Source organism: Macrosteles quadrilineatus, unplaced genomic scaffold (assembly GCF_028750875.1).
Source record: "Macrosteles quadrilineatus isolate MER2022 unplaced genomic scaffold, UCM_ALF_1.0 Scaffold_1__1_contigs__length_201487025, whole genome shotgun sequence".
Taxonomy (NCBI): Eukaryota; Metazoa; Arthropoda; class Insecta; order Hemiptera; family Cicadellidae; genus Macrosteles; species Macrosteles quadrilineatus.
The window spans coordinates 160,798,902-160,824,111 of NW_026542594.1; the positions used below are offsets into that span (position 1 = coordinate 160,798,902).

Below are 25,210 nucleotides of genomic sequence, written 5' to 3' on the forward strand. Positions count from 1 at the left end.
CAAGGGATCAATTTGTAAATTTTGTTCCCACCCTTTTTGAACACGCTGTTTGTATAAATGTGTGTCCGTTAGGAAAAATTATCCGATTTTGATGACATCTGGTACAAACGTGTAAACCTACGTTTCTTCGAACAAGTTCGCGAACTAGCGTGATCGGACCATGGGAACGGGGTTTTAGGCGGGATTTAAGCAGGGCCGGATTTAGCGTTTTGGCGCCCCTAGGCCCAACTAATTTTCCGCCCCCTAGTTTGGTCACAGTTACTTTCCTTCAAACCTTTATTAAAAACTATATCATGGCCATAGGCCTAATAGTTAATTGATTGAATACCACTCCTCGTCGGAATTTTATCATTGCAAGTTTTTTTTTAGAATTGACCTGTTTAGCCTTAACCAATTGCCGTCTTACCCTTTTAGCAATTTTATGCTTTAATTAAATGCTTACGTTTGTGGGACTGAAACAAAACAACTCAACCCACAGAGCATTCCTGCTAAAACATGGCCATTGATTCCAATTTCAATTTCAGGCCCAAAACATGAACTCCATACAGTACGTGATACCACAGATAAAACATAATCCTTTATTAGATTTGTCATCATTATGGCATGGATTAGCTGAAAACAATTCTTGTTATTTAAACCTAGTTTATCCAAAATAAAACGATCTAAACAATAATTCGTCTCCAGGTTGTATTACAAGAAATTAAAACACACATCATAACTTAACCCTAAAATAATAAAAACGAAATTATGTCAAAACTAACGTCCAGTGTCACCAACATGAACTAGGCATGAACAATTTTTGAATTAACAATATGATAAGAAGTCGACTTGAGTTATATTTAATCTATGGTGGTACTGCATCTAGGTTATATTTCCAAAGCAAAACAGAGCAATATTCCGGCCAACCATACCGATCCTTAGGTCTGAGGAGAAAATGACAGCAATAATGCTGCTTTGGAGGGTATTGAATTGTTCTAAAACTAAAACCTATTGCAAAATGAGATTAATATTTTTTTCGTTAATTTTAAAGATAAATTTATAGTTTTTAATATTCAACACAACGTATTATATATTTTAACTTGATCCTGCAGATTGTTATCCAAAAGATTAGTTAAACTATTGTTTTGTGAGGTGAGTGTGGTAACAGCAATGTCTAGCACGCATGCGCCCCTCACTCTGATCAGTAGCGCCCGATGTGTAGTTATTATACATCGATAGCGCCGATCCAGCATAGTGGCAGTGCAGTGGAGTGGCAAAACGATGCGTACCTCTCGGGCGCTCGTCAACATCCCTACAGCCTACTCCCGTATAACTTATGTTGCAATGAAATTGATACGTTATTCTAAAAAATAGTTTAAATTTTCTAACAATTATTTCTTCCTATGTACTTCAAAATCAGAATGCTTTATTAGCCAGAGTGTTTTTTTTTTCAATTATGACTATTTATTTTTATTTTTTTAAATAAAAAAAATTTCCTCTCGGCCGTGCGCCCTCTGGGAGCTTGCGCCCATAGGCCCGGGCCTACCGGGCCTATTGGGAAATCCGGCCCTGGATTTAAGGGGTGAAAATTGGGGTTTCTTATGTTTAAACCTCAAAACATGACATTCTCCAATTTATCTTTAAACAATTCCAAGATCTTGAAAAAAAAACAAAAATAATTTAGTATATTATTGAAGTGTATTTGTACGGTTATAGGTTACGGAGAAAGTTCAATTTTTTAAAATTATTCCCATGTTATTCTTACGGAGAATACATAAACTGTTGTAGTTTGCTTGTTTATGAATATATTTTTATGAAACTTGGCAAATGTATTTATTTTAAACTTTGCTACACTATTATATAAATAAAAAAACTTGCTTTATTACTCTCCCTGTAGCAGCAAACCCAGGTACTCACGAAGTCTAATGTTATTGAAATAGATTTAATTTAAAATCAAATCAGGCGAATAGAAACTCACTTAAGCCTGCAGGTTTGCTGTGGTGGGGGTATTTTGCCAATTCCATGAAATTTAGAGACGGCATCACAACCTGTGATTGCAAGGAAAATTAATAGGTTGATGCAGATCTCTAGAGGGAGTTGAAAACACAAAAAACCGAAACATTTTAATTATTAATGGCCGCCATTTTGAAACGCCTTAATCAAACTCGACCATTGACAACCTAGGCTGAGATAATGTATTCAAGCACTTGTATGCCAAATTTAATTAAAATCGGTTCAGGCAATTGGGTGTTATAACCGATTCATGGCGACTCAGCATCCTTTTACAGCCGCCATCTTGATAACGTCATTACGGACGACCGAGGTCCTTAAAAATTAGGGTCTGGGCAGTTTTACGTTCAGGGACTTCTATACTAAGCTACCACCTCAAGTTGCATGTTCCCCGCCAGAACTGAAGTATTGTGCCACTTTATACAACCATACAACCACACTATATGCATTTTGGTCCCACAGGTGCGTTACATGAGAGTGTACTTTGACACTCGCCGTTTACGTCAATATTGCTCAAACATTGTTATATTATGTATGGAAATGAAGCGGAATTTAAAGCTCTACATGTTTGTCGTAGGTAAAATTTGCATTTACTCAATAATAATGGCAAAAACCCCAAAAAAGATAGAATATGTCAACTTTTATTTACATATTTTAAAATTTAATTTATTTTTTCACTATTAAAAGTCATATTACTATTATTTAATATGATATTTTCTTGTAGATAATATTATGGCGAAGAATCTAAGACTAACTAGACTTTTCTAGATGTAATGGTTTGGGAACAATAAGTTTTTAAGTGGAACCTTGCAGTGTTTATAGATTGTCCGCCATTTTCCAAGATGGCGGATTTTGCTACAGTGGGAAAAGTTGGGAATTTTCACAAAATGTTAAGGGAAGCATGCCTAACACATTCCAGTTGGTTTTGCTTTGTTATTAATTTTGCCGAGGTCAGGCCTAGTTTTATGATACTGGTCTTAGACTATTAATTGTTAGTTGGATAAGCTATTTTAGGGTACCTTATTTTTTAGGTCGAAATCATCTTCATTTTACTTTTGCCACTTTGAATTAAGTTGTAAAGCCAATTTCTCTTCGGTAGACGTCCCCTCTTCATTCTTATTTTTCTAACATTTCCATACAGACGAACAATCTATATTGAAAATGTCTACAATAAAGTTGAATAACAACCTCGGTATAATATTTAACATCTGTTGACCAGCATTCTTGCTAGTTGCGATTATGTGCTCTATGGTTGTGACACGTAGTCATAGGGATCGCGGAACGTAGCAACAATGGGATTGTCCACGGATATTAACACAGAAACGGTATGGGTATAAAACATAAAAGAATGACGTAACTGGATTGGATCTAACACTAATACTATCTACATCTGTTTTGAACTTTTTGACAATTGCATTTAAATAATAACTAGCAGACTGTGTCACTTCGTGACTTCCAAATCCGTGATATATGTGATATGTAGTTGATGAGGGTGAAAACGATTATTTATCATTATATCACTATTATTTGCATTGTGTCCCCTATTATATTCATTGCGTGCACGATCTCTTCGAGGCATCTTAGTAAAATTACAAATTAATGCTAATGGAACATACCATGAAAACACAAGAGCTCTTCTTTACATATTAAACCAATAACGTTACAACATTTTACTATCATTCACTAAAACATTGTATGAAAATACAAAATCATACGACAACACAAAATCTAACGTAAGTCATTTTCCTCTTTACATTTTATACAAATAGCATTACAATATTTTACTCGAATTCATTGAAACATCACCAACTACAGACAACCCCATTTTCGTATGGATGCAAACAAAATTGTATTATTCAGATGGTTGACAACAGAATTCAGCACCGACTCTGAAATTTTAAAGGCCTGTAGGACGAAGGGCTTTCACGATATATCATCCAAACCCGCAAAAGACACATCTAGGATAAGAGCTTTAAATTGATACCCAATATGCCTATAAAAATAAATAATTAGGGGTTGATTTGCTACACACAAAAGTCCATCAAATTCTTAATATAGATACAAGCATCGGGTCCGTTTCAGAAGAGCGCCGCCAGCCCGCCACTGTTTAAACTGTAGAGAAACCACTGTTTAAGTTAGGTGATTTTTGAGTTTCAGCGAATTTCCCTTATAGGGCATAAGCCTTTACCTATGTCTCATTTTAAGACCTGGACCCGGGACCGATAAACCTTTTCGTTTTGAGGTCCCCAGAGGCCAGAAAATCCATTCGTTCAGATTCATATACAGGTTGGCTGGTTGTCAGTGTTACTTTATTTGGCGTAAGTACAATTAAATTAAGTGTGATGATGCATATAAGAGGTTCCAAATCTAAAAATTATCTCCTAAAAACGAATATTTTAATTTTTTCTAAAATAACCACGTTTTTAAACACAATACTATTTCTATTTCTCAAATTACCAGCAAACGGATTTTAGTAGATAATGTCATTTTCGTGTTCTACATTAAATTGTTAATAAGAATAATTGAAAATGATGGAGGATCAATTGTAAAAACTCCCTTGTAAATTGTTCCAAAGATTAAAATTAAGGTCTTTGATACAATTTTAAGAAAACATTGGTCTATGGCATTTTTCTACACCCTGTATACTAGAAGGTAGCAAAATATGTTGACAAAAATTTTAAAATTCCCCACTGCTCCATTTTATAAGCTTTCCAACCATATGCTACACTATTGAGGTTTAGATCTGCTTTTGTTTGTTTTAGGGGTTTGCATACTGGAACACAGGGAACATTCTTAGTTTTTTTTACGTTTTTACTGTTCAAGCTGAAACAAAAATACAAGTAAACCCCGTGTTTTGGAGTCCTCAAAGCACTGAAGTGAACATAAGTAGATCTAAACCTCAATAGTGTGATTTTGTGATTCTTAAGATTTTTTCTCATAAGTAGGTCTCTACAGATGAGGTTTTGTAGTATATAAACCCCAATTCCTTATGTAAATATCATAAACCTGCGAAAGCTATCATAAGGCAAATAGACAGTTTTATGCATGGCTACAAATTAAATTCCTGATATTTAGAACGATTTGATTCGTTGCCCAATTATTCGTCGCCTAGACGATTAAATATATAGTTTAACTTGTTCGCAGTTCATTCTTATTTGACTATAGATCTTTAAAATGTTTATAGCGAACAACTTATTTTATGTTAATTCTTAAAAATCAAACTCATCTAAACTAACTGAATTCTGGTTCAAATAAGGAAATAAGGTTCGGAATCAGCACAACCTATGATAGTAACCCAAACGTTTTTCATTTAGGCCAAACGAATGGACAAATAAGGCCTGGGTCTTCAACCCTTATACCGAGCATTGTTGATCCCACGGGCGCATGTCTCTTCGGCCTAACGTCCATCTTATCATAGAGCAGTGAGCAGTGAATGGAAGAATACACTAGTGGTGTTTGTAGTGGTAGTGGTAGTGGTAAGTAGGTCAGCAGGACGCGAGGGGAGGGCGCGCGCGCCGATTGGTCCAAGTTCCCGCGAGAGAGTCGGCACACGCGCTCGATAGCGTGAATGGGTGGCGCGCGGGGGTGGTTCTGGCTGGCTCAGTGCGATGTACACGGCTGAGCCAGCGAGATAGGCCATACCGCCATCATGGATACTAGTTAGACACACGTAGTGTTAGTGTAGTGCGACGTCCGCCGGCAACGATCGCGTTCTACTCCTCACTACAGGCGAGGGATGTATTTCTAGCTCTGGCTTCTACAAAAGGAGACACCACTGTACTCCTTCAGGTACATGATTGTTGTAGGTTAGGAAGTCCGCCAATGGGGTCATATGGTACTCGTCATTGTCATTGTAAACAATGGGGGTTGTAGATATTAATATAGTTACACCAAACGATATTCCAAACAGGGTTGATGTATGAGAATAACGGCCAATAAAAAATACCATTGTAATCATAATATATGTAAAACAAAGAAACATTAGTTCATATCCTTCACAAAACCGTATTTTGTACAATATAAATTTATTCTATTCATTTACTGAAATTAAACATTGAATCCTGATATCTAGGAAAATTTAACAGATTTTTCAAAATAATATGTAAAATGAATATTATAATTTACATCTGTGTAATATCACTAGGCCTACTAAGTATAGTATATGAATTCAATACAACATATGATAAGCATAAAGTAAATTGGACCCAATAAACAATATAATTGTGTAAACTAATCGGCGCTATAGACAGAAGACATGCGTGGAGTTGGATATGCTCGCTCTCCTACCATTGTCTCTCTGTGTAACGCATATTATATCGGTATAGTACATTGTATAACGCCCTTTACTATATCTGTGTGGACATATACATGTTGTTCACCCGAGTAATGTAGCTAAGCGAACATAACTGTGTACAAAGTAGATATAAAGGTTAGGTAAATACAGAATATCAATATAACCTCCAAGAGAGAGGCTGCCGCGCCAGTCGCAACTCGCAACCCACCCGTGACGCAAATGTTTTATTCCAAACAAAGGTTACACATGTTGCTTTTGACGTTGCATTTATCTGACTGTTAGTTTTTTATCGATCGCGCGTACAGCTTTGGATGTCTGTGTGGACTTTGTGTGAGCGGTGTTTGAAAGAATATGTCAGTACCAAAAGCAGCATGTTGCGATAAAATGGGTAGAAATATATTTGGTTAAAAGTATTTCTTTTATGATTTGACGTGGTGAATCTGAGTAAGTATATAACAATAAAAAAAAACAATTTCAATATACAAATTTAGGATTAGAGGTATTATATTTTACAGCACCGTGGCATATAAGAAGGCAAATGTGGAATAGATAGTATTTCTATAAATCAGAAATTGTAGAAAAAATAACTTCAAATGATTGCAAGTGTACGTACAAATTTAAGCCCCTGCTTATCTAATGATTTCAAATTGGAAAAGTTAGATTGAAACATTAAATAATAATTAAAATTCATGAATTTAATTGCAAAAATGTATTGATATAACATACATTACAGACACCCTAACTTAAAGTTAACTTTTAAAATAATCAAAAATATTACTCAAAATCGTATCAGGTTTATTGTTCAATCATATTGCGATATACGGTTTTATATACTCTACACACGAAACAAACAATGCCGTAATTTTCTACTGATTATCTGTACAAAATATGTGTATTCATATTATATCCTCCCTATATAATAGCAATATTGCTGGAAAGATGTAGTAAAGGAAAGATTATATTAATATAGCATTGTCCTAATGCAAACCTCCCTAGTAAATAACATCCCTACTTACATTCTAGATTTTCTAAGCACACTTATGAACAACTTCATTGGAAAATTAGTTTTTGTTGTATTTAACAAGTCATTATTTTTACTACCTAACTCATTTTCCTAGGGATCATTCGCTGAACGGGGTGCGAAAATAAAATAGTAAATACAATTCCATTAAGGTGCTCCAAAAACTGTTAGGATTTCCAATAATTACAGTATTATACGGTATATTTTCTCCATAATCTATGAAATTGTTACAGAATAAATAAAATAGTTGTAGTCTTACAAAAATATTTAAAATATTCTGATTTTTGTAAATCGGCTGTATGGCAATGTAAAGTAAAATCTTTTTAAACATAAGTAAATCAAATAAATGCATTGTTGTGTATTCAATGTTTTTTATGTGTAAACGATCAATACATAATATGCTTGACATGGATCTTTGAAAGTTGGGTACTGACTCATAGTAGATATAAATATTGAAAATAAAACACAAACCCTCATTTAAAACAATTTCCCAAAGCTCCGCGATTTTCGGATGGTCGGTTTGGTAATGCATAAAGTACAAAAATCTGTGTGCTTTTAAATATGTAGATAACGAATAGTTATCATATTTAACATAGTTAACATATTTAACGAATTTTATTTCGGTAAAATATAAATGGTAACACATATTTGGAATATTTTTTATAATTGTAACAATGTATGAGCGATTCGTATTAAAGTATTTCTTACCACGCTCGTACCGATTTTCTTGAAATACTAGTTTATAATTTAACTTTAAAAAACTTCGTTACAATTTAATTATGTTGTGTAGTTATAAATACAAGAAAAACTAATTTTCCGACAAAGTTGTTCCCGAGTATGTTTGGAAAAAATCTAGCATGTAAGTAGTACAATTTATAGTTTTTATTGCAATAACGATAAATTAATATATTATTAAACCATAAATCTTTCCAGAAAATTGTTATTATATGGATATATATATATATATAAAACATGGATATATATATATATATATAGGAGTAATACACATACACAGTTCATGTTCTTGTATGGAAAGTCGGTATTGAAAATGGTATTGTTTGTTTAGCGTGTAAATTATAAAAAAAAACCGTACAGTATTTCAAAATGATTACAAATTATCGAGTGTAATTAATAAACTATAAAATACTATTGTAAAACAATTTTTGTTCATTTCAACATATAAAAATAGAGAGTAAATAAACCTTTTCTTTGTTGAATTAATTTAAGTAGCTAATAACCTTGTTTGGACGTTTTAAGTATAGCATTTTTAGATAATCTAATTGCGTAAATATTTATACCGGTATGAATAAATGAATTGTCATCCTGTAATCATTAGGAATATTGATTTTAAAGGTCTTAAAATAGTGGTTTTCCCTTCGTTGAAATAAAAATAGTAAAACATGTAAAAAAAGTGTAGCAAAAATATAAAAATCGTCTTAAAAGTTAAATAATTCAACATTTACGCTCCAGTTGCATTATAAGTATAGATTCTCAATGTAATATTGTACTAAGTGGTAATAAGAATACTTCCTTGCTATCCTTTGTAATATAAAGTGGGTTTAAATCTGTTATTTCAGTATAATAATAAAATGGTTGATTGCAATGCCTATATTATTTTACTTATGTGGGTTTCTTATAAAACAAGCTAATAAATAACATATCTTGTGAAAGTGTACATTTAATTTTAAATTGTTTAAAAGGTCAATAAAATACCCAGTAATTCAAAAATATCAAAATACTCAACCAACTAACGGCACGATTAATAATTTAATCTTATTTGTTTTTTTATTTTAAAGTTGATTTTAGCAGTTTTGATATTGCGTGTTAATGGAACCATCATCAGTTATTAATGTTATTCCATATAATTTAATTTGTTTTTTGTATTAGCTTGGTCACACTATAAAAAAATATTTTGCAAGTTTTTTATAGCCGGCAAAGAAGACCAGAATTACAGATTTATAGAATAATTTATAAAACAAAAACAAATACTTGGAACTTATATGTACACATTAATGGTAATTATGCTATAAAACAATGCAATATTTCTATATTTAGGCCTTAAAATTAAAAGGGACATTTTGAGGATTACTTTAAGGAAGAAATGTTGTGAAAAGTCGTATATATGTTTAAGCCGACTATGAGTTATCTTTCTGAAATGGATGATGAATAATTAATTTATACTTAATTCATAATTCTGTATAAGATAAGTAATTACACCTAATTAATCCATTCCTTAACTTATAATTAAAAATAAACTTTGGTATCCATAAATGGTTATCAAATTTAAACGTTGAAAGCGTTATTTTAGGAAAACAAAATTTTGTATAGTTTTCCCTACACAACAAAACACGATACTTTTTTCGTCACGATGGAAATCATGACACCCCATTTAAAACTAAGATAATAATAAAAAAAAGAATTAAAACATCATAAAAACGTTGTGTGACATCCGCTAAAAGATAAATAATATTAAGGCATGGGCGAACTGATTAAATACAAATTTTATAGATAGAACATTTAAACTAGACATGGTTCAAAGTGTATACAAAACATAGTGAATGGAAATAATAAAAAAAAAAACTAACCACTTCAAATATAAGTTGTAGTCAAAAATCGCATGGAAAGAAGTACTGAACAATGCAGAAACAGTGGATTCAAATTAAACCCATTGAAATAGTTCGCCAAAAATATGATACTACCCAGCAAGCATCTATCTCCCGGTCTTAAATAAAAATAAAAATATAGAAACAAATTTATTAGTACAATATCTTGTTTCGTTGTTATGAACGAATTTTAACAGTTTTATACAGAACGAACAAGATTTTAAAAACAATTTTGGTGTGTGGTCATTGATTTAGGAGGAAGGGGGTATATACGTTAATAGTAGCACTATCCTATATATACACGCGGGTTGTATCAAAATAAAGGTTATCAGTCCTATATGTGCAGGTTTTATTTGCAATTTGTAAATATTGATTTTAATTGGGTCAAAAATGGAAATTCAACTTTTTTAATGGAGATTTAACATGGGGCTAACTCAATATATTAATAGACAAGCATGTTTCTTGAAACCCTTTTTTCTCAGCTCGTGTGCATCACAGGTAAAATCTACGCATACTGTTAGAAAGATATTTGCCTGTAGATTTGCAGAATCCTTTATAAAATAAATATAAAAAAATAACACGGGCTTTATGGGTTGCCTTGCTGGTGACGAAATAACAAAGAATTAAAAACAGAAAATAAAAACCAATAGAAGAAATTCCAATCACATATTTTATTAAAGTGGGGTGCAAATAGAGAAGTTAGCACAATACATAAGCTATTTATTTTGGTCGAGTTTTGGACCATGGGACGACCTCTAGTTTAATTAAATATAAAAAATTAATTTACTTTGACGAATAAGTACATAATCTATTAGTTGTACAAATCATGTATGGAAAATGTTTATATAGTTAAACTTACATAAAAGAAGCAGGAAATAGTAGTGAAAAAATTAGTTGCTATAACGTACATTTTTCCCTTTTTTGGTTCATCCTATACTCGATCTTGAAAACTTATCAAAGTGGAATTAGTGTAAATACTGAGCTCCTAATGGAAGTATACATTTCATTTACATATACAAAATATTCAAACGTGTAATTTTAAATATTAGCATTGGATTTTTGTCAAAGAAACGCTACAGATTTTGTGTCTCTTAGTATCACTTAGCCTAAACATGTAGTAATTGATTAATATCAGGAATCCCGATATAGAATTTCAATGAAGAAAATGAACGTTAAGACATTAGTGGGCAGTAAATGTGCAATTAATAATAATTTTCAAACCCTTTCATTGAGTGAGGCTGAACAAGGTAAAATTGCACCCTCAAACACAGAATAATGAAGCACCACATACGGCCTAACCAAACATGGACGACCGTGTTCATTACCTTCAAAGGGAGTTGAATTGTTTTCAACTGGTGTATGAATCGACGCAAACCACAGCTACCATATTGGGTTTATTGTTACTGTAGCCAGGTTATTGCTGATTGTTTGCGAACGATAGTTCGGCTTATTAGTACTCGCTACAATATTCTAACAATGTTCTAAAACAGTTCGCTATCGGGTACTCAGTACAGTACCACCTTTCCTCACCAAATGTGATGGCGTGTCGAGCGTGACGTGACTGCTTCTTATTAAACCTTCTGTTCGTTTGACACGCCACTTGAAACGATTTATTCAGATTTTATAAAGTGACCTTACAATATTAATTCTAAAAGATTGGTTCATGCTAAACTCTATGTTGTTTAGTGGTTGTTCGAGTAATGTTGTCATGTTTTTTGTTGTAGCTACTTGATAGAGCGGCAAATGTATAAAAAGATTTTTTTGCCGTGGGATACTTATTACTGATTGAGGAATAATTATCATAAAAGGTGCTATGTATATATTAACAAAAGGTAGTAGTAGCTTTAAACAAAAGTGTATAATAATATCTATGAACAAACCGAGTAGACCTTCGAAAAAATAGTTGTGTAACCACTGTATTAAAATTATCACATTGTCATGCCTGTAAACAGTACGCAAAATAGATAATTTCCGTATTATTTATTCTTGTTCGCTAAATCAGCTGATTTTCCTGTTGGAGTTTCTATAAAACACTACCGATGAACAAACAACATAACCTATAAAAGCAAAGATAAGCTAAATGACATTTCATATACAGTGAAATAGTTAATCTGTGTTATAATAAGTTACTTATGGTGATAGAAAAAAATCTTGTTTGTATTACGAGCACAAATAGTCATTGCCGCTCTTGAATAGAATGGCCGTACTCGGCTATAGCTTCGATTGACACCTACTAGTTCGACCGGTAATGACGTACTTTGCGCTCTTATAGATTTTCTAGTAGTATCTGGCCAAAAATATGAATTGGAAAAAGAAACGTATACAAGACTTTTAGAATTAACAATACCTTCATAGGAGATAGTGTTATTCTATCAAGAATTCAGAATGATTAGAAAGTCATATCAGACATCCAAATCTCTATTAATGGGGAAATTGAACCCCAGGTTTCCAGTAATGTGTAGCAAATTGCAAATGCTATGGAAAACTTAGTGAACAACAAACCATAGCAAGTAGCTTGATAAAAACATAAATCATAATTGTAAATAGTACAACTAAACAGTTTTCATTTTTGTAAGGATTAATCTTAGCAAATCGTAATATAACCAATGTGTTTGACGCAATGCACGGTTGTATTTGTTGTGTAGTTGGTTTGTGAGTACATATTATTGACTTTGAATTGTTTACAACTAAACAACACAAGGCTCAAGTCACCTTGTGAAGCCGTGTTAGATTTTCCACCTCACGAGACAGCCAGTAATTACAATACTCTTTTATCGCTCTCCTACTCCGTGCCAGCTGATGAGACTACTCCGCGCCAGCTGATGAGACTACTCCGCGCCAGCTGATGAGACTACTCCGCGCCAGCTGATGAGACTACTGCGCGCCAGCTGATGTCACTCAATTCACTGTCTTCCGATAACTGTAAAATTTTATTGAACCGTCAATAATTTAAAATGAATATATATAAATTAGCTTTGAAATATAGTATACACAATTTCCCTCAAACAACGATTAGAAACTTCCTACGGAGTTCAAATGTTTTGCTGTTACAAGCGTGTATTGTGAGGAATATTATGAACGATGGAAAATTATCAGCAGTCAATTTTTGTCATACTTAATGAGAAAATTTAAAGCAATACCGACTGAACGAGATTATAAAATTAAAATATATATTTCGTCATACTGCAGCAAAAACAGCCATTATGCATGCGTTGCAGGTCTAAAGTAGCATTTTTACTCTCTAGGGAGTAAAAATCATTTTTAGTCTCTAGGGAGTAAAAATCAGCCGTTGTTAACTGTTGTAAATTTCGATTGTGGCAACCGTATTGATCGAAATTATTTATAGATTGATTAATAGGTATGGTTTTAGCCTATTGTTGTCGATTGCTCGACATTGATGGTATAATGTACTGTAACACAATCGTAATAGACGAAATGATTGAATCACTTACTAAACAGCTAGCTGCATATATTTGCATTAGCAGAATTGAAAACAAGCTGGAAATCGTGTTGAGAGCTTATGTTAACATACAAATTATTTAATTTTTTTAGCTTTGTTTGTTAACTAGTGATGCTATATGACGAAAAATATAGTTCACCACACGGAAAAAGTGACTTTTTTACCCTCACCCATTTTCCGATCGTAAAACTTGACCTCGGGTCTAAAAGAGTCACTTTAGGCCATAGTGATGAAATATGCTATTCCTAACCAGGCTTTGGGTGTGAGACATGCAATCGGTTCCTTATTTAATATTGCACAAGCAAAATAATCAAGCAACGAATAAACTATTGATAAATTATTGATTACTCTATTTTAAACAATTGATCTCAATGAATGCAGCTGGTGTTACCGAGCACGCGACAGGAAATTAAACGTTTTTGATTCAATTCGGTCGCATCTTGATTTAATTGAAGACACAGATTTTAGTTTAAGCCCTGGTTAAAACTAGCTTGTATACAAAAAAATTGTACTAAAAGTCCTATTTCTGAGAAAATTTACTCGCAATTGTGTTAATGAGTTGTATTTACAAAGTGATTGATAAGTAATTTAAAGTGTTTGTCTAGGATACTTCGAATTTTTAATTGTTAGTGTAAACAATCCCGTAAATCATCGTCCAGTAAATCGTAGTAAATGTAATAAATGACATCATATAGTAAATTGTATTTGGTCGGTAGATGAAACTGGTGTGATAACCTAAGAATAGATTGTTTAGGAGCTTGGACATTTTTAAATGTGAAGTTATATAATGAAATACGTAAAAATTTCTTGTATCATTGAATAATAAATTATAAAGTTTATTTCATAAAGCTGTTAGCATAACATTACATGCAAATGTAAATAGAAACTTACCATAACCATTAGTTACTGTAACCATAGTGTTACACCTACACACTAGGTGTACACTATGGTACACCTTATGGTACTATGGTTTTTTGTAATAAAATAAAACTGTAATTTGTTATATATTCTAAAAAAATTCAGTAGTTTCATTTTGAATGATTTTGGATATTTTTTAGTTTTTAAAATTTAGACTAATAAAAATTAAAAAGTAAGCAATTACAAAAACATTGAAAAAGCATTAGGGTATAATAAATGTTTTGAATAATAATGTACCTAGCAATGCAAGAATGAACAAGCTACTGTAAATAAATTTATAAATATGTAGAAACAAAAATAAAGCTGAATACTTCACGCCTTTTTCTTTGTTTGTCTACTGATTTGATGGTAATTTTATGTTATTTAAAAGTTTGTGTGGATATTTTACAACGATTAGTAAAAAAAAACCTTTTTAGTAAAAGAAAATAGCCACAATAATCTGAAACAACAACGATAAATTCAGTTTAAGTAGACTTTTAACCTGAAAGTAATAAATGAATTATTTATTTTGACAATTCATCTTATCTACAAAAAAATCACAATATATTTGCAAAACATTTTATCTACACGTTTACAAAAACGTCAAGGAGAGAAACTTCGAACAAACGAACCAATTTACTTGTCGACAAGTTGGAGAGTAAAATTCCAACTATAAAATATTCCACACCAGAATATTTCCAACGGCAAAAAGTTATGAAAAGGAAAATGTAGAAACTTAAATCTTTATAAAGACAGAAACAGGTCGACGTGGCAAAAAGTCAGAGAGAGTCTCTAGGGGCTGGGAATGTGTGCATTAATGTAACCAAAACATACGAGGGTAGGTCTCTCCCCCCCCGTCTCCCACGCATACTCGTGCTCAAGGAAATCAATAATTACAGCAGCATCATTACAGCAGTCAACACGCTTGATGTATTATGCATAAACGTTGATCATGTCTGCATACTTTACGGTTCAACACACCTCACTCGTCAGCAAATATAGATCACTCTTAAACGCTGAACACGTTTTTCTACATCACTTGTCATAATTGTCCACTGATCCCATTCTTTGTATCGTAGTTGACAGAAATAGATTTAGTAGAATGCAACTTTAAAGTTGACCTGATTCTGAGATAATCCTTTAGTGTCTTTTTACTAAGTTATTTGTATTGAAACTAGTTTTGATGAGAGGTTAAACAATATAAAACCCTGTGTATGTGATATTTGGTTGGCAAACCTGATTTGACTAATTATGCAATTTGTTTTGTTAAGTCAATCGTTGGATTTAAATTGGCTCATGTTATTTTCATTACCTTGTGAAGTTTGATATTTCAAAAGTTAATAATATACTGATTGATAAATAAATAAACAATGCGCCTCGTTTTACTTAACTGTATTTTACTTGTTTCAACCCCAAATTCATTAATTAATTATTTTAATATATTGTCAAAACCATCACATCTATTCATATATTCATATGTTTATATGTTTTTCATTTTAAATAATTTGATCCGTGACTTGTATGGGAGCAGGGTTGTTAAAATATTCATAGGACCACGATTACCTGTAATAGTCCAGGAGCTGAGGGGGTTTGAGCATGCATGAAAGTAGTACGCAATGTTATTGCTGATTATTGTAATATGGACTGTGGTGATCAAAATTACGTATGTCGCCTATTTCAAAAGTGGTCGATAAGGTGGGGGGAAGGGGGCAAACATGGCGGTTTGCGCTATGCGTTAAAAAGCTGATAGTTCGAAAACGGTAAAAGATAGAACATCGGTTAAAACGTCGTTGGAATTCTAAAAATGTGGACAATAATAATGGTTATTGGGTCCGAGGTCGTATCTCTATAAATAAACAAGTTATTGTATAAAATATGTAAAAATGGACTTTTCGTGTAGTTTTTTAACCGAAAGTAGAATTAATTTGTGAGTGTCGCAAAGAAGTAATATCAAATATCTTTGCTGATAGTTGTAATATGGACTGTGGTGATAAAAAATACGCATGTCGCCTACTTTTCAGGTGGTCGAGAACATGGGGGGAGGGGGGCAAAGATGGCGGAACGCGCTATGCATCGAGACGACTGTAGCTCGAGAACGGTACGAGATAGGACATCGGTTAAAACGTGGTTTTAATCCAAAAGATATTACCAATAGAAAAGGTCATTGGGTAAAAAGTTGTATCTTAACTAATAAAAAAGTTATAACAATAATAAGTTTAACAAAATCTACATCGCACAGCTATTTTTTTTCGAAAATCGTATGGATTGTTGTTAAATAATAGTGTAATTCCTTAATTACTCGGCTATATATTAACTAGATGCATTTTCTTATAAGAAAAAAATATATTATTACGAATACATTTGGTTTAAAATGTAAAACACGGCCTCCAAACGCCTTGGGGTTCGTCCGATAGGTTGCGTCATAATTGCTGCGCAGTGCTGCTGATATCGGCACAACTGTTAATAAGAACTGAATAACTGGCATAACTGAATAAGAATCTGTTACATAATCATATTATAATAACCTACAACTTTATAATAATTAAAATTGGATTTGTAGTGGTAGTCTGTATTATGCATTTGATTGCGGCGAAACCCCAAGTACAGTATTATATGTAGTTTGGAGGCCGTGTTTTACATTTTAAACCAAATGTATTCGTAATAATATATTTTTTTCTTATAAGAAAATGCATCTAGTTAATATATAGCCGAGTAATTAAGGAATTACACTATTATTTATCAACAATCCATACGATTTTCGAAAAAAATAGCTGTGCGATGTAGATTTTGTTAAATTTATTATTGTTATAACTTTTTTATTAGTTAAGATACAACTTTTTACCCAATGACCTTTTCTATTGGTAATATTTTTTGGATTAAAACTACGTTTTAACCGATGTCCTATCTCGTACCGTTCTCGAGCTACAGTCGTCTCGATGCATAGCGCGTTCCGCCATCTTTGCCCCCCTCCCCCCATGTTCTCGACCACCTGAAAAGTAGGCGACATGCGTATTTTTTATCACCACAGTCCATATTACAACTATCAGCAAAGATATTTGATATTACTTCTTTGCGACACTCACAAATTAATTCTACTTTTGGTTAAAAAACTACACGAAAAGTCCATTTTTACATATTTTATACAATAACTTGTTTATTTATAGAGATACGACCTCGGACCCTATAACCATTATTGTTGTCCACATTTTTAGAATTCCAACGACGTTTTAACCGATGTTCTATCTTTTACCGTTTTCGAACTATCAGCGTTTTAACGCATAGCGCAAACCGCCATGTTTGCCCCCTCCCCCCACCTTATCGACCACTTTTGAAATAGGCGACATACGTAATTTTGATCACCACAGTCCATATTACAATAATCAGCAATAACATTGCGTACTACTTTCATGCATGCTCAAACCCCCTCAGCTCCTGGACTATAAATGAACGAAGAAGCAGTAGCTTAAAAAACTGTTTTTATAGTTGTGGTTAGAAGTTTATTTGTTATTAGTTTACTATCAATAAAATATACTTTCAACTACTTGGCTAATTTTAGATAATAATTATTCACTATAGTTTGTTATCGACAAAATAGTTTCATGGTCCTCTCCTGAATCACGTGACATGTGGAAACTCGTTTCGTGTGTGTGATTGTATTTTAATTGTAGGTTCTTAATTTTACAATTATTTCCAATAGATATTATGACTACATAATAAACCCTAAAAAACTTAGATGGAGGATTTTGAAATAGAAGTAGAAAAATGATAATAATATAAAAGCTTATGTTTCTATTTGTAATTCTTAAACGGAAATATAGACACTAAATATTTAAAAATTAGTGTAAATACATCCGTCATTATTATAGTTGGTATGGAAGTGGACATATTTGCTAGATAGGCTGTAAATAAATGCCGTCAAAAGTCTATCTGCCAAACTACCTAAAAAGTGACAGACAATCTTTGCTGTTTCATGTTCGCCAAACATGAAAAACAATCTTTACGTATCCTTAAAATGAATAATTGGAAAATATTACAATATCTTATCATTCATAAGAAAAATTTTACGAGAGTTATCATACATATATTTAAACATGTCCAATCCAACATACACCGTCTGCATGGTTAATTGTTTATCAAAGAAATGGGAAAAGAGTTCATTTCAATAGCGTCCATTAAGGGTGTAATGGTAATACTCCCCAAAGTAAGATATTTGTGAGATACAGCATTTATTGTTTTCGGGAAACCCTTCTTGATCCACAACTCTTTAAGTCTTTGGTCTTTATGATTAAAATATATATTTGTACTTTAAAAACGTTACACTTGACATTGTTCTCAACGAAAAGATATTCTTGCTGTTTTACATATCGATGAAACAATTAAAGTGTGATCAATTCAATGTAACAGAAATATTACTCAATTGAATGCGTTCGATTCTAGGAACAAAATTTTAAAACGAAAACATTTACCAATTATATGTATATGCATTTCGATTAGATCCATCTGAACCAGAATTAAATTAACAGGGTATTTTATGTGTTTATATACTTTTTAAACCAGAGTCCAAGCATTACTCAGAGTACACTCTTTAGATTAAAGGAGGTTATTATGGTTTTAAATTTTGATAAACCACCACGAAAGTGCCAATCTACTCAGTGATCGCTGATTAGAGGACGGGGAAAAAATGATTGAAAACCAGTGAACCCCATGCAGTGTAATTAATAAAAACAAGAACCACTGGGAGTATGTTGGGCACGCACACTTATGTTGCCTCTATACAGAAGTAGGGCACTGTTTGATACCTCATTGCTTTAATTCATATAAATGTACTACTCGTATACATGCCATGCACATGAACAACCATAGCTGAAAAATACTACTATATTTACTTTCGAGAAAGACTCGCAGAAATAATAATAACCACATACTTATAATTTATTTGTACGTATAAAATAAAATACCTAATTTTTAAATATATTTTCAAGAATTTTTTTTAAATAAATTTGTTGACTCACTAGCAATTAATTTTTATAGTATAAATGTTACTCAAAAGTTTATACCATTAATATTACAATACGTTTTTTAATCAAAATTATGAATTGAAAATGTGTTTATTTTCAAAAATAATCATAGATTGAATATTTAGTTCTTACACAATACTATTGTGATACACAATTTTAAATCTTGAACTATTTACTAGGCTTTATACGATTTTTTGGGTTATTAAAAACAATTTCTCTCTTCGAAGCAAAACTAAACAATGGCTGTGGGTGTTAAGTCGCAAAAAACAGGAACCAAACAACACAGCATCACCACAGTAATCCTCTCATCACCTGTCTGTGCTTTGCGCCTTACCAAAAGATTGCAACACTGCGCGTGGAGTTTTATATAACATAAATCATTTATTTGCAGTTATAACACAGGGTTGTAAAATGTTGATAAACGTCTCTTATAAAGTGACGGAAATTTATTGAACCTTTAGCTACTTGTTTACTTACCGCAGAGATTAGAAGTAAGTGTAATAAACAAATCATATTTTAAGAGTATAAATTTTAAGTTTAGAACAGTAACGGGTGGCACGTGTGATAAGAGTTAGTTCTAGAGAAACCAAGATACGCTCTGTTTTTCTGTTAGTGGTCGAGAATGGAGATAGGTCTTCTACTGTGTCTGTAGGCGTAGACTATGGGAGATGAAATTTGAGATCCATGTGTGAGTCCATACGCTAGTTTTGGATGGAAGAGAATGATTGCCATTCCTGTATTGGGACGTTATCTGTTATACACGTGATCAAAATGAGTATAACCACAAGTAATACTTGTCCAATGCCACTCATGACTAGTATAGGGTAAACATTGACCAAATTAATTGCAAGTTGAGAATACTCTAATCAATACAACCCATATTTTAAAAACCAGACAAAATTAATTTACCTCGTCGTAAATTAAAAGGATCATAATGTAACAGCTTATGGCGGAGATTTTCCATCAAGAATGGTAAAAAACAAACTTTTACGTCACCAACTAAAAAGAATCATTGTGTTGTTAGTTTACCGTTAAAGTAAATGATGACTACCAATGTATATTGTGAGAATAATATTTTGAACCTCCGACAAAAGATAAGACTTTTGACTAAATAAATGCTGAAAATTTTAGGTTTTATTTTAAGTAATGATTGATCAAGCTTTATTTAGAAATATTTCTTTGACATCTACTAATCTTAACATCTCTTTGTATTCTTATAAATCGTAATCAATTTAGATGTAAAATCCGATTAATTCACAAACTGATCATTCAGAGTTCAAGCTTTCAAAGAAATTAAGTCGAAAACTCTTGGGATCGATCGATAGAGCCATTAATGATTTGAATGCTTGAAAGGGATGAATGTTTTATAGGATGGAACGGATGAGGCATCTTTGTAGTTATTGACACCGTCGGAACCATTAGGACGGTAATTTCTTCCTGTGGAGGCGTTCTAGTAATCTTGTGTACTCTGTCTCACACTTTCTTACAAAATATTCCCGCTGTAAAAGAATATAGACAATTTGCTGTTTATAACTTCATAAAATAAAATTGATCGTCGTGTTAAGTTAGACTCTGCGAAAAACTAGTTTTGGCAACAGAATGTAAGAGCATATCATATATTTAAAATACGACAATGTAAAAACGTAGCCTAATTTTTATGGGAAATGTCAAAAGTATTTGTATTACTTAGTACTGAGTTTATCTGTTCTAACTTAATAGGCATCTTAAACAATTTAAGATAACTAGAACTTAAACCATTTGCTTTATTATTGAATTGAATTTTAAACAGCTAACAAAAATCCTAAAGGTTTTTACCAAAAGCTAGCTGCTTACCCTCTATAATTGACTTCGGATACTTCAACTAATAGGAATGAATCTCAATACTTAGCATCCTATTGTCACATCTAAAGCATTTTTGACAACGGACCTAATCACGATTAAATTAATATGAACTCATATTTATATTTTCCTTAATGTACTCAATCAACACAATTCAGTTAAGGTTCAAAGTATACAATTTTAAGCGTTAACTTTGGCAGTCTTATTGAAACCTTTTAAACATATTTATTTTATGTTTCCTAAAATAATATCTAGTAGTGGGAAGCACACCTATGATTTTTCTAACTCAGTTTTTCCTCAGCATGTTCAATTTTTCATAGTTTTGAAATCTTGGCGAAGTTTTTCTTCGGTATTCAAAATAGATCAATCCTTAGGCAAAACCAACATCTGACTTAATATTACATTTTGTCAATATGGTTTACTTTCATATCTCATGTTGACTGTGAACAATTGATTATAAAAAAACTAGCCATAATCACTCTTACCTTACTACGCGATACCTAACAGTTTTATTATATCATTATAATTAAAAATATTTCTTGTAATACCTATATTTAAAAAAATATTATCAGTTGGTGTCAATTATCACATATCAAATTGCAATATGTTTTCCCTCTATCCGATGTTAACTAAAAAAAAAAAAACATATTTAACAATGCTATGAACTGGTTTTAATTACAGAAACACAACACCATTACTAATTAATTGTAATATTGACTGTATGAATAAAATCCATATAAACTTAACATTTGAATAATGTTGTAACGTACCGTTTACGTATCGGTTCAGATGAAATATGTACTAAAAAGTTAGTACTGTCCAAAAGTCTGTAATAATTATTACCTTTAGGCCTGTTTTCAGTGCTTTCTTCACTATACTGCGTAACTCTTCCCGTATTTTAAGAAAAATAGCATTATGAGTGATTTCCTGGAATTCGTTTTTTGCAGATACTACTCTAGCTCTTACTTCAATAGTTAAACATCGATAATGTAGGAATATCCTATTGAAAATGCATTGATTAGGGAATCAACGCAAATGTAGTTTAAAACCTTTAATGGAGTTTAACTAAGATTATACATTTTAGTATATTTATTCTGACTTCGCCAAGCAAAACGACCAACCAGCTAAGCATTTTGAAACACTTTTTAGTTGCATTATTGATTAATTTATTCAACTAAACAAAACTTTAAAGTGAGTCCACCAGAACCAAGTAGAATGTAGGTTGAGCTGATGTTTACACCAATGCTAATATTTCACGCTTTGAATCGTGGGTCGCCTAGCAACAATCCCAGGTTAAATACGGAGATACTATCAACATCAAAAACATCAAGTGCTGTTAAGATCAATGAGTGGAGGAGGCTGGATTGTATCTTTTGCAGGATGGCACAGATGATGAGTTCTATACAGATATTGGCAGAACCATTAGAGATGAGACACATCTTCCACCATCTCCCAGACACTTCACTTCTCAGAAGTAGGCTTACATTATATAGATAACCTCAAGTGAGTTTACAGTTACATATAACTAAGTCAAATAACGTTTCAGAAACAATTTCTTGAACAGTAGAAGTATCTGGTGTTGTTTTGAATGATGACATGCAGTAAAAAAATCAATTAAGAAAAATCTTGTATTGTTTTAAAAATCTATAAAATACAAGACCACTAAACACGAAGAGTTCATTGGATTTGACAGTAGTTATCATCCAGTGACACCTAGATCAGCATTAATTTGAGATGTTCAATACTAAGACGAAACCAGGATTACTACATAGCCGTTATATTTTTTACGCAAGAACGAACTAAGGGAATAAAGTAGCTAGGCACGAACAACAGGTGTCATTAGATATTAATGACTTCTTAACCGCTGATGAACGGGTGACAAAGTTTATACCTTGGATTAAACGGGCTTGAACGGTGACGAATAGTTAAATGAGTATTGTGAAACGTATCACATTGTAACATATAACTAGGCCGAGAAACGCATAATGATGTAAATACTTTTAATGTAGAAAATAACTTCAGAGTGCTGTTATTTTCTATGTTAAGTCTTGCAATCTGTTTATTATAGATTTTTCAAAGATCTATCATAATATACCGAAATATAAATATTTTTAAGTAAACGTCACAACTAACAATAATAGTCTGCTTATGTTATTTAGGCAACCTTGAATTTGACAAATATTGTTGAACCACTGAATATTGTTAAAAATACATCAATATCCCCGCCACAGCAAACCTGCAGACTAAGCATATTCCCATTTGCCTGATTTGATTTTCAATTAAACCTATTCAAGTAACATTAGGTTTAACGAGTACCAAGGTTTCCTGCCTACAGAGAGGGTAATAAAGTGTGTTTTTTAGTAAAATATTAATAATAGCTTAGTATTAAATAAATAGATTTGCCAAATAAGTAAACTACAACATGGGAATTTTCAATTTACAATTTCCTCCGTAACCAATAATCATACAGAAACATTTCAATATACTAAATTATTTTAAGCTCTTCAAAATGGTCTAGAGAAAATTAGGAAAATTTTGGGGTTCAAAAGGAGAAAACCCAATTTTTACCCCATAAATCCCCCCCATAAAACCCCGTTCCCATGGTCCAATCATGCTGGTTCGCGATCTCGTTCGAATAAACGTAGGTTTACACGTTTGTACCAAATTTAATCGAAATCGGATCATTTTTGCTCGACTTATCGTGCTAACGGACACATATATATATATGAATTGGAACGGATGGTGTTTTTGGTTTCTAGGGACATCAAAATGAAAAAGTAAATCGGTCCCGGGTCCAAGTCTTACCATGAGACATACGGTTATAGCTTATTCCCCGTATGGGAAATTCGCTAAAAAGATTGTCCAATAAAAAGGAAATAAGATATTAATTTAGGTATTTATATTTGTAATTCCCATAAATAACCTATTATAACTCACCATCCAACTTCAACTTGACTAAACCAACCCCCACGATTGATTGATTTGGTTGGTTGATTGATCCAATACAGTACAACGAAATATAAATAATCGGCTATCCACAAAAACATTACCCATTTACTAGCTCATGTATGTGCTGAAAAACATCTGTTTAGTACATAACAAATGTTCTTGTAAAGTTAAATTTATAATGATTAATCAGCAGTATGATTGTGCAGCATTCTAAAGGAATGACTGACATTCTATTCTTAATAGAATACCCTCGACTCGAGGGAAGGGGGAGGAGATACTAAATTAGAGCAACAGAGTAGGGATTGCGTTCATGCTGAAGGCAAATACACCTTCATTGCTGTATAATTGAATACAAATGCACTTGCATATAGTATCGTGTACAAACTATTTCACATTACAATAAACAGACCAACTTTGATAATTACCTTGTTGTGTTTGTAATTAGTACGTCCCTTTACCTAAAGTCACGAGTCATAAACTATGATGCGTATTTTATTCAAATAATGTATCCATAACGAAAATATCCTTAATTTTGTTTTTAAATTTGCATTTAGAAACAAGTTTTATTTGTGTAGTTCAGATATTAATATACTATTGGACTTTCTCTAGGATAACTTTGATGGAGGTAAACGTCCTGTTACTATTTTATTGAATAAACCCTTCACACATTGTTGGAAGTAGAAGAATTAATATCTCTAGTGCAAAAACTTAGTGGGCGGACTTGTCGCTCGTGTGAACTGGTAAGTCGCCGGGCCGCGGCAAATTCTAGTCTTTTTTCGCAGCCAGTAAGCTAGAGATGTAGCTCTTGAAAACAAGCTGGAAGTCGTTTTGAGAGCTCATCTTTACATACAAATTATTTAATTTTTTTTAGCTTTGTTTGTTAATTATTGATGCAATATGACGAAAAATATAGTTCACCACACGGAAAAAAGTGACTTTTTAACCCTCACCAATTTTCCGACCTCGGCTTCACCTCGATCGTAAAACCTGAAAAAACTTGACCTCGGGTCTAAAAGAGTCACTTTAGGCCCCTAGTGATGAAATATGCTATTCCTAACCAGGCTTTGGGTGTGAGACATGCAATCGTTTCCTTATTTATATATCACATATTGCACAAGCAAAATAATCAAGCAACGAATA

General features: G+C 32.4%; 1 long non-coding RNA gene across 1 annotated transcript in view; it reads left to right on the forward strand.

The window, feature by feature from the left end:
• Window positions 1-5,604: 5,604 nt before the first annotated feature.
• Window positions 5,605-25,210, forward strand: part of LOC128988591 (uncharacterized) — a 204,678-nt gene continuing 185,072 nt past the window's right edge. Inside the window, exon 1 of the long non-coding RNA XR_008490407.1 lies at window positions 5,605-5,778. This is a non-coding gene — a long non-coding RNA (uncharacterized LOC128988591). The remainder of the gene's footprint in view (window positions 5,779-25,210) is intronic.